This window comes from Elephantulus edwardii, unplaced genomic scaffold (genome assembly GCF_000299155.1).
Source record: "Elephantulus edwardii isolate Elephantulus edwardi_28Jun2011 unplaced genomic scaffold, EleEdw1.0 scaffold00169, whole genome shotgun sequence".
In the NCBI taxonomy this organism is placed as follows: Eukaryota; Metazoa; Chordata; class Mammalia; order Macroscelidea; family Macroscelididae; genus Elephantulus; species Elephantulus edwardii.
In genome coordinates this window covers 5,112,968-5,130,254 of record NW_006399919.1, presented here as the reverse complement: position 1 = coordinate 5,130,254, position 17,287 = coordinate 5,112,968, and positions in this window count along the sequence as shown.

Sequence of the window (17,287 nt, the reverse complement as noted above, 5' to 3'; positions counted from 1 at the left end):
TAATGTTCTTTTCTAAGGAATAACCTCTCCTAGCAATAGGAACGAAATATGTGAGTTTTGTCATTTTTATCTCCAGGGAGCACTCTGATTGCACTTTATCCAAGACATATCTGTTTGTTTTCTGGAAATAGTGGAATATTCAGTACTCTTCTCCAACACCACAATTCAAGGCATCTGTTCTTCTGGCATCCTCATTCATTTTCCAGCTCTCAAATGCACAGGAAGGGGTTGAAAAGACCATGCCCTGAATCATGTGTTCCTTAGTCCTCAGATTGATATCATTGCTCCTCAAAAATTTGGAGAGGCTTCTGATTGCACTCTTTCCCAGTGTAATACATTTTTTCATCTCCCAACTGCTGATACCAAAGATGCTGGTGAAATCACTGACAGTCCCAATCTTTTCTCCATCTATCATAATGTTGTCTATAGGTCCAGTGCTTAAATGTTTTGTCTTCTTGATCATAAGATGCAATCCATATTGAAGACTGTATTCTTTTTTTTTCTATAATTATATTTTATAAAGACTGTATTCTTTGATCTTCTATAGAAAGTGCTTCAAGTCCTCCTTAATTTCAGCAAGCAAGATTGTGTCATCTGTGTAACGTCAGTTATTGATGAATCTTTCTCTGACCCTGATTCTTTGTTCTAGAGTCCACATTTGTGAATGATTTGCTCAGCATACAGCTTCAATAGACACACAGAGAGAATACAAGCCTGGTACACATCTCTCTTAATTTACAACTACATGGTGTTCCCTTGCTCTGTTCACACAACAATTTTGTGGTCTAGGTATAAGTTTTGCATAAGCATAATTGTTAGTATTCCCAGTATTCTCAATGTTAGCCATAATGAGTTATGCCTTTGCATAGTAAACAAATCACAAATAGATATTTTTTCTGGTACTATTTGCTTTCAGTTAGGATCCATTTGACATAAGCAACAATATCTCTGGAGCTATGGCCTCTTCTAAAATCAGCTTGAACTTCTGACAGTTCTCTGTCTATGTATGGCTTTAGCCATTTTTAAATAATCTTCAGCAGTGATTTGCTTGCATTTGATAATAATAATACTGTTTGATAATTTCCATATTTTGTTGAATCATCTGTCTTGGGAATGGGATCAAATATAGACATCTTCCACTCAGACAGACAGCTGTCCTCCAATTTTCCTGGCATAGACTGATGAGCACATCCAGGGCTACATCTGTTAGTAGAAACATGTCAATTAGTATTCTGTCAATTCCTGGGCCTTATTTTTTTGCCAATGGCTTCAGGGCAGGTTGAACTTCTTCCTTCATTATCTTCCTTCATTCTCTCTTGAGCATATGGTACCTCCTGAAATATTTCAGTATCAGCCAATTCTTTTTGATACAGTTATTCTGTGTATTCCATCCATCTTTTGATGCTTCCTGGGTCATTCTTCCTTATTCACTGTCCAGGTTTCACATGTATATGAAGCAACTGAACTATCATAGCTTGAGTCAAATGCACTTTAGTCTTTAAATTGACACCCTTACTCTTTAATACTTTAAAAAAGTTCTCAGAAGCAGATTTGCTCATTTTAATATTGTTTGATTTCTTGATTCTTTTCTACCATGAATGTTGATTATAGACATAAGTAAAATAATAGCATTGGCAACTACAGTTTTTTTCTCCTTTTATGTTGTTTATGGATTCAGATGTTAAGATTTTTGTCTTGATGGCGAGGTATTCTCTGGCCTAAAGCTTTTCATCCTTCTCAGTAAATGCTTCTTGACTTTCAGTTAGCCAAATTGTGCCATTTGCACATTGCAGGTTATCAGTGAGTCTTCTCCAGTCCTGACGCTACTTTCTCTACATATATCTCAGCTTCTCAGATTATTTTCTCAGTGTGTATATTGAGTACAATGATACAACTCTGACGCATACATTTCCTGATTCTATACCATGCAGTAGGAAGCTCTGGTGGCCTAGTGGCAAGAAGCTGCTCTGCAGGAGATGGACGGACAAACTCCTCTCATGTGATTTGCTGCCTCATCTGATTCGCTGCCTCTGAAAACCCACTGGAGGGTCAACTATAGGTCCGTTCTGACTCTACGGTCTATAACAACAACATACCAGACAATATACCACTGTAGGGAGGATACAGAGAGATTGGGGAGATATCTTCCCCTTAGAGGGATATCTCCACCACCCCACCACCCCCGCCCAAAGGAATACAGAACTCTGGTCTGTTGTTGATGGACCTGTGAAATAATATAACAAAAATTGTATCTGCACTGTGGAAAATAGCATGGTCCTTCTTTGAAAAACTAGAACTGGAACTATCTCATGATCCAGCAATCCCACTTACAAAGACCTAAAACTAATGACATAATGCTAAGTGAAATAAACAGACATGTTGTTGTTATGTGCGGTTGAGAGTGTGGAAACTATCAAACAAGATCATTAATATCACATGCAAGCAAGATTATCCAAAATTATCCAAAAACGACTGGAGCAACACATCAACAGGGAACTGCAGGCTGGGTTTAGAAGAGGCTGTGGTACTAGGGCTATTGCTAATATTAGATAGGTCTTGGCAGAAAGCAGAGAATACCAGAGGAATCTCTGTGTTTCATTGACTATGCAAAGGCTTATGACTGTGTGGATCACAACAAATTGTGCTTAACTCTGAGAAGAATGGGAATCCAGAACATTTGATTTTGCTTATGCAAAACCTATACTTGAACCAAGATGCAGTCATCAGAACAGAGCAAGGAGATACTGCATGGTTCAAAATTGGGAATGGTGTCTGCCAGGGATGTATTCTGTCTCTGTATCTTTTCAATCTGTATGCAGAACAGATCATCCAGGATGCTGGGCTGTACGAGGAGGAATGTGGCATCAGAATTGGAGGAAGATTCATCAACAGCCTGCATTTATGAATACAGCCCTGCTTGCTGAAACTGAGAAGGACCTGAAGAGCTTGCTACAGAAGGTCAAGGACTGCAGCCTTCAATATGGATTGAAGTTCAACATTAAGAAAACAAAGATTCTCACTACTGAGCCAATTGGCAGCACCATTATGGATGGTGAAGAGATTGAGATTGTTAACTAAACAGACATATGTAAATCTATATTGACTCCAACTTTATTCACAACAGCAAAACAAGAATGGAAATAACTAAGCATCCATTAGTGCATGAACGGATAAGCAAACTATGGTATAGACACACAATGTAATACTATAGTACCATGAAGAACAGTGATGAATCGGTAAAACATATTCGACATAGATGGAATTGGATGGCATAATGCTAAGCGAACTAAAACAAGTACTTGAGAATAAGAATAATATAATCTCTATTTTACAAGAAGATAGCAATGTAGCCTGAAGACCCTTCCATATATATTCTATAGAAAAAACATATTCTTTAAAGGTTGTTGTTGTTGTTGTTGTTACTAATTACACTTGTTTAGTGAACCATCAAGGACCTCAGGCAATCTACAAACTTGGAAAACTTACTGGAGGGCCACAATGAATTTGTTTTGATGAGAAACACGTAACCAGAACGTCAATGACCCATTGTCTCTTTCTATAACTTCTCATCTAGTCGTGGCTACTCAGTTTGTTTCCAACTCTTGGAACCAACCTTACTATTTACATTCCTTCAATGGCCATTTCTCGACACATATTTGTGGGAACAGCAGGGCATATTTTTAAGTTAAATTCCTGAAATAAAACTGCAAATCCAAGGAACTGCACTTAAATTTTTTTATCATTTTAAGATATCAAATCAATTTACACATCCACCAAAATGTATATGAAAAGCTCTTTATTTCTCATAATCTCAACCTATACGTTCCAGTGTTTGCCAAATTGTGGGTAAAAAGAACAGTTCGATGATTTCAATCTAATTTCCCTTACCATGAACTAGTCATACTACTCTAGATGTGACATTTTAAAAGAAATATAGATGATTGCTTTTAAGTCCTTACACTAAGAGAGGTGTGCCAGGCCTGGTTCAATGAAAATGCTAGGGTATGGGAGACAGCAGTGTCAGTCAGAGCAGGCATGCGCACTCCGTTATGCTTTGCTTTGTTTAATTTGTAGACATAGAAGAAACCTCATAACCCCTCTCAATACAACTCCATAGTGTTATCATCATTCCAGCAAAATTGTCACGTTGTCCCTGGTAGGTGCTGTCGAGTAGAGTACAACTCACAGTTATCCTGTGAACAGTAGATCTGAATTATGTCCTATACTATGCCATCCTCATTGCCGCAGTCACCATGTCAATGCACCTCACTGAGGGGGTCTTTCCACCTTTCACTGATGCTCCACTTTTCCAAGCAATAGCCTCTACCAGCAGCATGTCCAAAATATGAGAGATGAAGCTTTACCATCCTTGCCTCCAAGAAGCACTCCGGTTGCATATTTTTCCAAGATATATCTAGTTGTTCTTTTAGTAGTTTATATGATATTCAGCATTCTTCTCCAGCACCATAACTCAAAGACGTCACTACTTCTTCTGTCATCCTTACTCATTGTCCAGCTCTCAGGTGCCCAGTAAGTATCTGACTCAGGCACACCTTAGTCTTCAAACTGACATCATTGCTCTTCAGTATTTGGGAAAATTACCTGACAGTAGACTTGCCCATAACAATATCCCTCCTGATTCCCTGATTGTTGGTACCAAACATGTTGATTGTGGACACAAGCAAAATTAAATCGCTGGCAGTTTTAATCCTTTCTCTAGCCATCATGGAGAAAAGAGCCCCTGGGAAGTGGCTTTCAGAGATGTTTACATTTCAGAGGTGAGGAGGAGAAAGGAAGTCCCACAGCTGCCTTGCAGCAGCCCCCTTATCTGAAGCCCAGGAGGGCCATAGTTTTACAAGAATGTTTCCTTATCTACTGGGCCAAAGAGATGTGTGCTAGCAAGCATATTCCTTACCTAGAAAGTGAGTATGTGCTTGGAATAACGACCCCTTATTCTCCAGAAAGTGTTTCTGCCCCTGGAAATTCCTTCTGCTGCTTTGAAATCACCAATGAGAAAACCCTACAACTGCTCCTCTGTCTACTTCCCTATAAAAAGGTCCAGCTAAAGCAATTCAGGAAGCACAGCCCTTCTGGACATTGGTCCTGCTGTAGCTCCACCCACTGAATAAAGCCCTTCCTCTTTTCAACTTAGTGTTTAAGTGATTCTTTCCCTTGAGTTTGTCTTCCTGCAACATGTTGCCTATCGGCCCCAGTGGTAAGGACTTTTTCTTTCTTCTTGATATGTTGTTGTTAAGTGCCGTCGAGTCGTAGGTGACACACAGCGACCCTATTAATGAAAGACCTGAACACTTGTATAACTTTCATCGTTTCTCCAGGTGTTTCAGAAGTGGATGCCACTCCTGCTTCCAAGCTTGTTTTAATCGGGGAGCTCCACCAAACACTGTCCACCATGGGTAACCATTATCACATTTGACACATCACTGTCACAGTGTTTAGCATCACAGCAACCATGATATTATGCTTATACTCATTTTTAAGGATAATGATGATCTTTGTTAAAAGTATACCCAGAAATTAAATTCCTTCTCATTTAATGACTGAAAATTAAACAATTTCGTTTGGAACTCTAAATCATCTCCATATAAAGCTAGAAACAGACATTTTAAGCAGTATTATTTAATTAATGTGATAATTCTATCAAGAAGGCTGTAAATGGTCATGAGTTGCATTCACAGCACCTGTAACATAGTTAAGCAGCAGCTGTTTGGGGACCAGTGAGTGCCCATCAATTTTTGTGTGAAACTGTTCCACAGGGTCTGCGGTGGCTGGTTTTGCAGAAATAGATTGCCAAGCTTTTCTTCTGAGGTGCTGTGGAGTGGACTTGAACTTCCAGACCTTTTGGTTAACAGCCAACCATGTTAACTATTCATACCACTCTGTTACTGCATGTAACAGAGGCTAACATTTATTAAGCCCTTACTTTGTGCTAGGCCATGTTATAAGCACTGTATGCATACCGACTATGTGTCAAAAACCCAAACTCATTGCCACTGGGCCAAAAGCACTCAGAGCCAACCCTCTGGCATATAGCCACAGCCATCATGGGAAGAAATTGCTCTTTTCCCTCTCATGGAGCAGCTTGTGGACTCAAACCACCTGCCTTTGGCTTGGTAGAGGAACTTCTTACCATTAAGCCACCAGATGCTCTTATTGAGGGCTATAGTCTTTGATTTCTATAGCAAGTGTTTCAGGTCCTTCTCACTTTCAGCAAGTAAGTTTTATGACTCTTCCTCTAACCTTTAAGTCACATTTTTCTTCATAGAGTTCAGCTTCACAAATTATTTGCTCTACTGCATACTTGCAGACTAAGTAAATTTGGACAAGTGTATATTCCTGATGCACACCCTTCCTGATTTTAAACCACGCAATGCTGCTTTACTCCGTTCAGACTACAGCTTCTTGATTTAAGTATAGATTTTGCATGAACACAAGTAAATGTTCTGGGATTTCCATTCTTCTCAACGTTAGCCATAATTTGTTGTGATCCATGCAACAAAATGCCTTTGCATACTCAATAAACTACAGATAGACATTCTCTTGGTATTCTCTGCTTTCTTCCGGGATCTATCTGACTCAGCAATGATATCCGCAGTGGCACAACCTCTTTTAAATCCAGTTTGTGCTTCTGGCAGTGAATGTACTGTTCCAGCCATTTTTAGATTATCTTAAGCAATCCTTCTCTTGCATGTGATATTAATGATATTGTTCGATAATTTCCACACTGTGATGGATCACGCTTATTGGGAATGGGAATAAGCGTAGATATCTTCCAGTCAGTCAGCCAGGCAGCTGTCTTCCAAATTTCCTGGCATAAACTCATGAGCACGTCCAGGGCTGCATGAGGGTTGCTGTACATATTTCCAATAAATTACAACTAAATTAACAAATATTAAAAAAGAAGAATTGATGCCTTTTAAATGTTGGAGAACTGTGCTGAATATTCCACAGCCTGCCAAAGAACGAATAGATGTATCTTGGAGAAGATGCAGCCAGACGGTTCCTTGGAGGTAAAGATGATAAAACTGTCTCACGTACTTTGGGCATGTTGTGAGGAGAGGCTATGCCTTAAGAGGGACATCATGCTTGGGAAGTCTGAGGGACAGTGAACGAGAGGAAGACCCTCAACGGGGTGTACTGATACAGTGACTGTGACAATGGACCCAATTGTGTCAGAGACGGTAAGGATGCTACTGGGTCGCTATGAGTCATACACAACTCAACAGCACTTAACAACAACAACAATAGTTTAAAATCAGAAAAGGTATGAATTAAGGTTGCTTCATTTCAACATACTTAATAAATAAATCAAGAAGTTGGATAATATGAAAAACAAAACCCACCACAACATGTGGATTGGAAGAAGTCTCATTAACAATTTGCCATATGTAGATGATTCCTTTTGCCACTGAAAATGAAGACTTGAAACACTGATGAAGGACACTGACTGTAGTCTTCACCTCACCATGAATGAAACAAAAATCCTCAAACTATGCCAATAAACAATATAATAATTGAGAAAATATTAAACAACGCTGCTGCAAAAGAGCTCTTTAAAGTGCTAAGGAGCAAGTATGCCGCCTGAGGACCAGAGTACGCCTGACCCAAGTCATGATATCTTCAATCACCTCGTACACATGTGAAAGTTGAACAATGAATAAAAAGGACCAAGGGAGAGTTAATGTATGGAAAGTGTGGTGTTGGTGAAAAACATTGAACACACCATTGGGGGTGGGGGAAATCCCAACCAAATCAAGTCTATCTTGGAAGAAGTACAACCAGAATGCTCCTTGGAGGTACAATTTAGTCTCACATACTTTGGGCATGTAATCAGGAAAGGGCAATTTCTGAGAAGGGCATTATGCTTGATAAAGTAGAGACTCTGAGGAAAAGAAGAAGATGCTCAATAAGATATATTGACAGAATGGATGTGAGGGTAAACGTAAACAGTCATTGGAGGCTGGCCTAGGACTGGGACACTGTCTTGTACGTAGAGTAACTGAGTTGGAACCAACTCATCAGCACCTAATAACAACGTATGACCATGATTTCAAAAGGCAAAATTCCTCTGTCACGACTTTCTGCAGGCTTCACTCTGTATTGCTCAGCCAGCTTGGATTCTTTTTAAATTTTTTTAACAGAATTATTGGAGCTATTTTAAGCTCCAGTAGCTACAGCGAGTTGTTGTCTTGTGGATTTTTAGTCACAGTAACCACTTGCGATAGAGTGGAGCTCTCCCCTAGAGGTTTACTAGGCTGTAATTCTTAGTGAATGGAGTCCTGGTGACAGAGTGGTTACAAGTTAACTGCTAACTGAAAGGTTGGTAGTTCAAATCCACCAGCTGCTCCATATAAGAACTTGGAAAACCCGATGAGCAAAAGCTGTAAAAAGAGTGAGGATGGCAAGGGACCAGCCACTTCTGAACTTTACTAAGTTCACAAGGGGAACAGTCTCCATCAATATAGCATGCACCATGCAAAACTAATTCCTATAAGGTCAGACATAGCCCCCTACTTCTTCTACTAATTTCAACATTAACTATCTCTCTCAGGGCTCTTATTCTGCTACTGAATTGTCAATCTATTACAACCACTATAGAAACCCCAAAGAATCATACTTATGGTTATGGGGCTTTATTAGGGAAGTTAACAAGTTACAATCCAGGTTGGGGGCAGGATACAACTCCTCAATCATGAAAAATTATTCTTAAGCATGCTAACAGATTCTTCAGTGTCCCACCTCATGGCTTTAGGCCAGTGTTACAGAGCTCTCAGTTTTTCCAGTTATGACAGCCTGCCCCACCCTAGGACTCCAGGAAGCCTGGGCAGTGCTCCTGGCTCTGGCTCCTTGGGAGCAGTCCCAGGTCAGCTGTGTCTCCTCTTCTCTGAGTCTCTGGTTCTCACCTGTGGCTGGTGGTGCTCTTGTGTGGGTCCTGACTGGGATAGAAATCTCAGGTCCAGGAAGGTGTGTTGTACTCTCTGCTGCTTCTTCCTTGCTAATGATGAGCTTATCATCTTTTGCTGCTAAATCTGTTGAATTTCATTAAACCTGGGAGGATGGGGAAACTGGCCAATCCCATCAAGAGTCATTTATGCACACTCGTTTTCAAGTGAGAAAAACCAAAAGGGAAGAACATGTACAGTACTTCTCAGGCTCAAAGACCAGAAGAGCAAATTCAAGCCTAAAGTCGCAGTACTGAAGGATTCCATTAGAAATTATTGAATGATACAGAAAGCATCAGAAGAATATGGAATGTACACACTGTGTCACTGTACAAATAAGAATTAATCTACACTATAACAGTTCCCAGGATATCACATGATCAAGACCGAGTGATAATGAAGGAAGACATTTAAGGCATTGGCAAGAAATGAGACCCCAGAAATTGATGAAATGAATATAAATTGAGATTTATTTCAATGATCAGATATAGTCCTGAATGTGTTCACTAACCTATGACAACAAATCTTAAGGAAAGCTACCTAGCCAAGTGAGTGGACAAGACCTATATTTGTTCCCATTCCTAAAAAAGGTGATCCAACAGAATGTGGAAATTATCAAATAGTATCATTACTATATTCAGATGACACAACCTTACTTGCTGAAAGTAAGGAGGATTTCAAGCACTTGTTTCAGAAAAATCAAGGAATTCAGTCTTTAGTATGACAGGTGTCTCAATATCAAGAAAACAAAGATTCTTACTACTGGACCAATAGGCAGTGTCATGATGGATGTATGGGTGGAGGGGAGACTGAAACTGTCAACAGCTTCATCTTGCTTTGATCCACAATTAACACCCTTGTTATGAGCAGTCAGGAAAAAAAGAGACACATTGCAATGGGAAAATCTGCAGTTAGGGACCTTTCCAAATTACTGAGGAGTAGTGATGTCAGTTTCAAGACTAGGGTGTGTCTGATTCAGGCCATGGTCTTTCCTATTACTAGCTATGCATCTGAGACCTGAACAATAAATAAGAATGATGGGAAAAGAATTGATGCCTTTAAGCTGTGGTGTTGGAGAAGAGCACCAAACATTTCATGGATGACCAAGAAAATGAATAGATATGTCTTGGAGAGGGTGCAGCCACACTGCTCTTTGGAGGCAAGAATGATGAGGCTTTGCCTAACATACTTTGGACATATTGTCAGGAGGTGCTATTCCTTGGAGAGGGACACAATGTTGGGAAGGGTGGAGGGTCGGCGAAGGAGAAAGAGGAAGACCCTCAACAAAGTGGATTGACAAGGCGACTGCTGCAATGGGCTCTTGTGTGTCAGGAAGTGTGAGGATGGTGCAGGACAGATCTTTTGTTTATTGGGTCACGGTGAGTTGTACTCGACTTGATGGCATCTAACAATAACAACAACAACAATCTTTGCTAAAACATGCAATGAAAAATTGCTGATGATTACTTAAAAATGGGTAGAACTGTAATCAATAAGAAACTGCTGGGGGAGCTCTGGTCGCCTTGTGGCAAGAAGCTGTACTGCAATCCCAAAGGTACATGGTTCGAATCCACCAGATGCTCAGCCAGAGAAGGAGGAGCAATTTTCTCCTGTACCAGTCAGATCTCATTTGACGGTGCATGCACAAAAAATAATAAAAAAATAAAAAAGAAAGAAATTGACAGAAATTCAAGCTAGATTCAGCAGAAGCTTTGGCATAATAAATATCTTGTTGATGTCAGATGAATCTTAGCTGGAAATAAAGAATACCAGAAGGATGTTTATTTGTGCTTTACTAATTACACAAAGGTATTTGGCTGTATAGATCATAACAACTTTAGTCTAACATTGAGAAGAATGGAAATCTCAGAACACTTAATTGTGCGCATATAAAACCTAGACATAGACCAGGACACAGCTATCTTTGCCAAATACGGAAATAATGCATGGTTTAAAATCAGGAAAAGTATGTGACAATTGTATCCTTTCTCCATATATATTCAGCCTGTGCACTTAGTGAATCATTCAATACTCCTCACTGTTTGAAGAAGAATGTGGCATGAGCTTTGGAGAATGTCTCATCTACAACCTTAGTTGTAGAAAGTTAAGGATTGAAGGAGTAACTGAAGAAGATCAAGGATTACATCTCAACATCAAGAAAACAAAAATCCTCACCAAGAGGCAATATCATGATAGATGGATAGATAGATAGATAGATAGAAGATTGAAATGATCAACCATTTAATTTTATTTGAACTGACAATCAATATTCCTAGTAATAATGGTGTAGCAATCAAAGGGCATGTTGCATTAGGGAAATGTGCCGTCAAGGACCTCTCCAAAGTACAGGAACAAAGACATCAACTTAAAGACTAAAATGGATCTTTTTAATTACTTCACATGCATCTGAAAGTTGGACGATGAAGAAAGATGACAGAAGAAGAACTGATGCCTTTGAATTGTGGTCCTGGAGAAGAATGTTGAATATCCCATGGCTGTCAAAAGAACAAATAAGTCTGTCTTGGAGGAAGTTCAAATACATGATGTTTCTTAGAGGCAATCATGGTGTAACTTTGTCTCAACTACTTTGGGCAAGTAGGAGGGATCAGTCCTTATAAATGATATCATACTGGGAAAGGTGGGGGTTTGAGAAAGAGAAGAAGAGTCTCAACAAACTAGATTGACATGTTGTTGTTGTTTTTGTTGTTGTTGTTAAGTGCCATTGAGTCACAGGCGACTCATGGCGACCCTATGAACGAAAGTCCTTGACACTTGTGTGACTTTCATCCTTTCTCTAGGTTCATAGGGTTTCTGGAGGCAAACTATTTATGGAAGTGGATGCCACTCCTGCTTCCAAACTTATTTTAATCGGGGAGCTCCACCAAACACTGTCCACCATGGGTAACCATTATTGCATTTGACTCATCAGTATCACAGTGTTCAGCTTCACAGCAACCACGAGTTACCTCTGTACACAAGTGGACACACCAGGGCTATACGACCTATAAGAATGTTTGACCAAAAACAATTAAAAACAGGCTTGAGGGCTGCAGATTAGAGTCACCCACCTTTGGCTTGGTAGCATAACTTTCAGTCCACTAGGCCAACTGGTCTCTCTCTCTATTGCCCAAACGCTGGCAAACTCTGAGCCAGAGACCCCTAATTCATCTAGCAAGTCCTCTCTGTGGCCACCCACTGTGTCTAATAAAGATCTCAAGCACATCTTAGATCATAAGGATCATGCATGATAGGTCAAAGTTCACATCTATTGTTCATAGGGTTGCTATGCATAGCAGTTAACTCGAAGGCAGGTAACAACATTTCCTCTTCTTACCCAGTCATGTGGTGAGAGTCAAAGTCGATGTCTAGGGAAGTCACTGAACAAGGAACCTATGACAGCACAGTAGCCAGCCGGGAATAGCAGTTCACTGACAGCATTGGGTTTGGATCTGGTGGTTAATCTTTACAAGGGGTGTGGTCACTGGATTGATAATGTGCATTTTATGTGCTGCTTCTTTCCTCTACAGGGAGTTGAGCTCGTTTCCCAAAGATGGTACCTCTCTGGCAGTTCAAGTCCATCAGCAGGTCCACTGGAAAAAGATGGGTGATCTCTTCCCCACTGGAGGTTCAGCTATGAGTCAGTTCTGACTCGATGGCAGTGAGGTTTTATGGGGTTCCTTCCTCTCTACATGAGTTTCCCATCCCCTATTTTAGAGTTCACTTCCCTTTGTACAGAAATTGTTTACACTTAAATGATTTGATCAGGTCTCTCCTGAGAACTGGAAAGTTAAGACACAAAGCTAATTGTATTTAATTTGTATTACGTTCTGCAAAGCAACTGTTGAAAATACCATTTGACAGTAGAGGAAACTCGGTTAATAACCGAACTGAAGTAGGCAATGGCAGGTAAGAAGCTTACTCAGGTAGACTTGTGTCTGCTTTACAACCCTTTCTATAGCTCTTGCTCAGAGGAATAACCAGAATCTAACTTGAGAGGGACCCCTCAGTGTGACATGGATGGATGGGAGAACAGAGAGAGAGACTGGCACATAAGCTACAATAAAAGACTCCAACATATCAACGATCACGAAGCTTTCCCAGGACCTTCTGTTATGCCAGGGCCCCACGAATCAGAGTCAGCTGGACAGTAACTAGCACTAACTTGAGAGGGAGCACAGCTGGGAGCAGGGCCCACCCTCACGGAAGGCCTGAGGCTGGTCTCTGTGGAGCAAACGCACAAAGCTCTTACCTTTCTTTTCCAGACTCTGACTTCCGTTTTCATTGTGCTTCCTGGTTCGTCTTTTCAACGTGGCTAGGCAACTGTGGATCAATTCAGTGACTGGGGAAATGGGGGCAGCTGTGTCAGAGACAGGAAGATTGGCGCAGGATAGAGCAGGGTTTGGGGCTGTGGTACACAGGGTCTCTATGCCACTCGACTCCTCATAACAACAGGCAACTGTGATGTAAAAACAATTCATCAAAGATATGAAACCTTTTGTTTTAAAACATATGACTTCTGCTTCTAGAGTTTTGTTGTTAAAATACATGGCCTTGGAGAACCCAGTTAGGGGGAAACCTTAGACCCCTTCCTTCCATATTAATATTTACTCTCTCTAAATAAAATGCCCTGTTCACTCTTAGCTTGGCCTGGTTGCTTTAAGGCTGTGCAATCCCTCTGGGAACTGTGCGTCCCATCCTGTCACTCAGAGTGTGGAGGAGAGGGGAGTGCGGTGAGGCACACACCTGAGAGAGCTCAGGGAAGCACAGAGAAGTAAATCCAGCACCAGCAGCTTTTTCTGCCTTTCCTCTCCCTCTACACTCAGGACACTTGTGCCCTGAAAAATCTCTTTATTACTGATTTCTTTCTTAATTTCTTCTTCTTTTTTTTTTAACTTTTTACAGTGATCTGATTGGAAGTGTGCAGGGGGAAAAATTGGTTTTCCCTGCTAACCTCTCCCTGTGGGTGGATGATGTCATCCTGGCTGGAGAGATTCCCACAGAGATGCCCACCAGGGCTCCCACCTCTTCCGCTGAGCCCCCCTCATAGTAGCATTATCTTTGTGCTGCGTTAATCCTAAAGACACAGTCAATAAAGAACATAAATATTATTTTATTGCTTCACTTTACAATGGTTAGCTTTGATGACCCTTAAAATCTGCTTTTCCTAGAGCTATAAAACTTTCAACACATCTGAAAATAGAGATACTAAGTCTCTTTCTTTCTTCCTTCCTTCTTTACCACCAAACTGGGGGAGACTTTGCAGAGGGAAAGTGCCTCAGTCCGTGCAAAATGGAATCGTTTCCTAAGCAAGTGAGTCAAACATTTTGGAGTTACAGACTACTTTACAGATAAACTATCATACATAAATGGGTTTAAAAGCATTACACAAAAACATAATCTTAGAATAAATACTGTTATAGATCAAAGAATTGCAGATATGACCACATAAATATTTAGAAGTTGTCAGTGAGTATATGCCCAAGGAACTAACGTTAGCTGGTAGGGAAAATCCAACTGTAGAAAATAATGTTGTGGATTAAAATCTTTGATAGGTTATTTAACATTAATGGAAAATTCAAGGTAGAGAAAGGCAGATAAAATCATTATTACATTTAAAAAAATGTAAAAGCAAGAAAAGCAAACAGACTCAGAGTCTTCCAGAAGACTTAACTTCTAAGACTCCAAGCTGAACCCAACAGTGAGTATAGATGGCCTTTATTACTGGTGTGCTTCTATTATCTGAATTTCATTAGTTGTTCTATGTTACCCAGAGAAAGTCATGCTCTCGTACTAACTAAATTAATAAGAATATGAATGATGAAGCAGATTGCCAGTTAACTCATTTGCAGTAGAAAAAAAATATATATATATAAAGTGCCCTGCAATATTCATGGCTTCAGGTCAGTAAGTTCACTTGCTTGTGGGAAAGTCTACCCAAGAAGTCAAATTACTATGCAAAAATGTTTGTTGGGGGGAAAAAGAAAGTCAGAATCAAGGAAGCTGGAGCATCTTATGAGAAGAGTCATCCTAAAGAGTAAATTGTAGCTGAAAACATTTGGCTAATTTATGTCCTTCTCAGGGACATCCACACGCCATTGACACCATTGACCCTCAGTGGACTTTCAAAGTATCCTTTTAATGCAGTCTGATGACCCCAGTCAGGTTTCATTGAAAAGTTGTCTCTGAATTACTCTAAAGGGCCTTTGTAGCTATTTTTCCCCCCTAGAATTGACTTTTTTGGTTTCAATATTGCTGTAGTTTGATTCTAATTTCCTTTATAGCAAAGTCCTCCCTAGGTAATTAAGAGAGGTTTCCCTCATAATAAAATTTTTTATCAGCTTTCACTTCTTTCCTTAAACACTGTTATCTGCTTCCTTGCCAGTGACCTTTGCCTTTATGTCATTTGCGCAGGGTTCATAATGGATCATTGTGGTTATGTTACAGACTGCACGCTGTAGCAATGCACTGAAATATCACATTCTACTGCAATAGTGTTAACGTTGCTAGCTCCGTTTTAACACTTTAACACTTCACTGTTAAATGAATAGACATCAAAACACAGATTCTTGGCTCTGTAGATCCTCCACCAATGTTACTGATCGTGTAAGGGTGAGATACTGAATAAACCAGATGTCTCACATTTTCCATGAACTATTTGAGAGTCCAACTCCACAGTGGCATTTATTAACAATATTGAATTTATTAGAAATAAGATAGCGTGCACGGAGCCAATAAGCAACATGGTGATAAATGGAGTAAGGATTGAAATGGCCAATGATTTAATTTTACTTGGATCCACAGCCAATATCCACAAAAGCAGTAGTTAAGAAATTAAAATAAAATCAGAAGATTTGTTATGTTGGGCATTAACCAAGGACCTCTTTAAAGTGCTATAGAGTAAGGAGGTAAGTTTGGTGACTAAGGTGCACCTGACCTAAGCCATGTTTCAGTTGCTTTGTATTTCAAGAGCTAATTCTCCATGGATTTCTCACATCTGCTTGTTTTGTGAGTAGAAGCATTAGCTGTTTTGTTTTAGACTATATTTACAAGGGTGTTTTATAAAGCAAACAGCTTTGGTAGTCTGAGAAAGTATCTCCCTCCACAGTGATGAAAAGGCATGCTTACATTTTAGTCAGAACGATTTGGTTCCCTAAGCTCATAGTTCCTCCTACATACCCTTACTACTGCTACTGCTGTAGGTAACAAAGTCTTTTCTCTCTGATCATGAAGAATAAAGACACCAACCAGCAGCTATGAGACTATGGGAGCTTAACCTGTTATTTGCAAGTAGAGCAAACTTTCAGGTACACCTAGTACTTGATAGTTAAAAAAAAATACTGAGTGAAAGAATTAAAAAAAAAATATTTTTAGGAATTAGCATTCTTTGGAATAATAAAAAAATTATCCAGAGAAAAGAGCCTAACAACTTCTGTTGGCAAAGAACTATTTCACAATATATTTTCATTTAAGTACCAGTGTGTGTTAGTCAGCCAATGTTTATTTTAGATATCAGTGTTGACTTAAAAACTGCTGGCAGCAGGGTGTTTGGACTTGGCTAAACATTGAGTTGTATGATGGGAACGGGTTATTTATTTAAGCATTACCTAGTCATATAGGAATTATAGGCTGTGAGTCGTTTCTACTTGCTTCTGCATCGGTGTCCTTAATGGATGAGGCAAGAGTTTTGGTACAAAACGAAAAGTGAATTCTCTCATTCTAAAAATAACAACTAACTGTCTTTAGGAACAGGTTTACATCTGGAATGCGAAATACTGACTTCACTCTCTGTCTTTCCATTTGCCTTAGGCATGAGTGTGGTTTGCTGTCTGGTTTAGAATACCTGGCTGACCTGGCCCTGAAAAACCAGAAGCAAGTGCCCAGCCTCTCTAGGGCAAATGGCCAAGCTAACACCTGATCTCTCCTGTTAAACTTAATTCCAAAGACAGGGTGAGGGCTGGTACTAGGCAGCTTGGAATCCAGGGAGAAAATACATTCTGAAGTAGACAGTTTATTTAAGGACAATGAGTATCTCCGAATTGGCAGGAAACTTACACTGGGTTCTGACCACGCCACAATTTCTGATATGGGGCGTATCATTTTACATCTCCGAATCTTCGTTTTCTCAGTTGTAAAATCAGCTCAGCTCATGGCTATGAAGTCAGAACTGACTCATAACTGACCCTCCAGTGAGTTTTCTGAGGCTGTAATGGGAACTTTCCCATCTTTCTCTTGTGGAGCCATGTGTGGATTTGATCCACCTGCCTTTGGTTTGGCAGCGCAATTCTCTGCCCACTAGGCCACCAGAGCTCCCTAGTTGTAAAATAAGA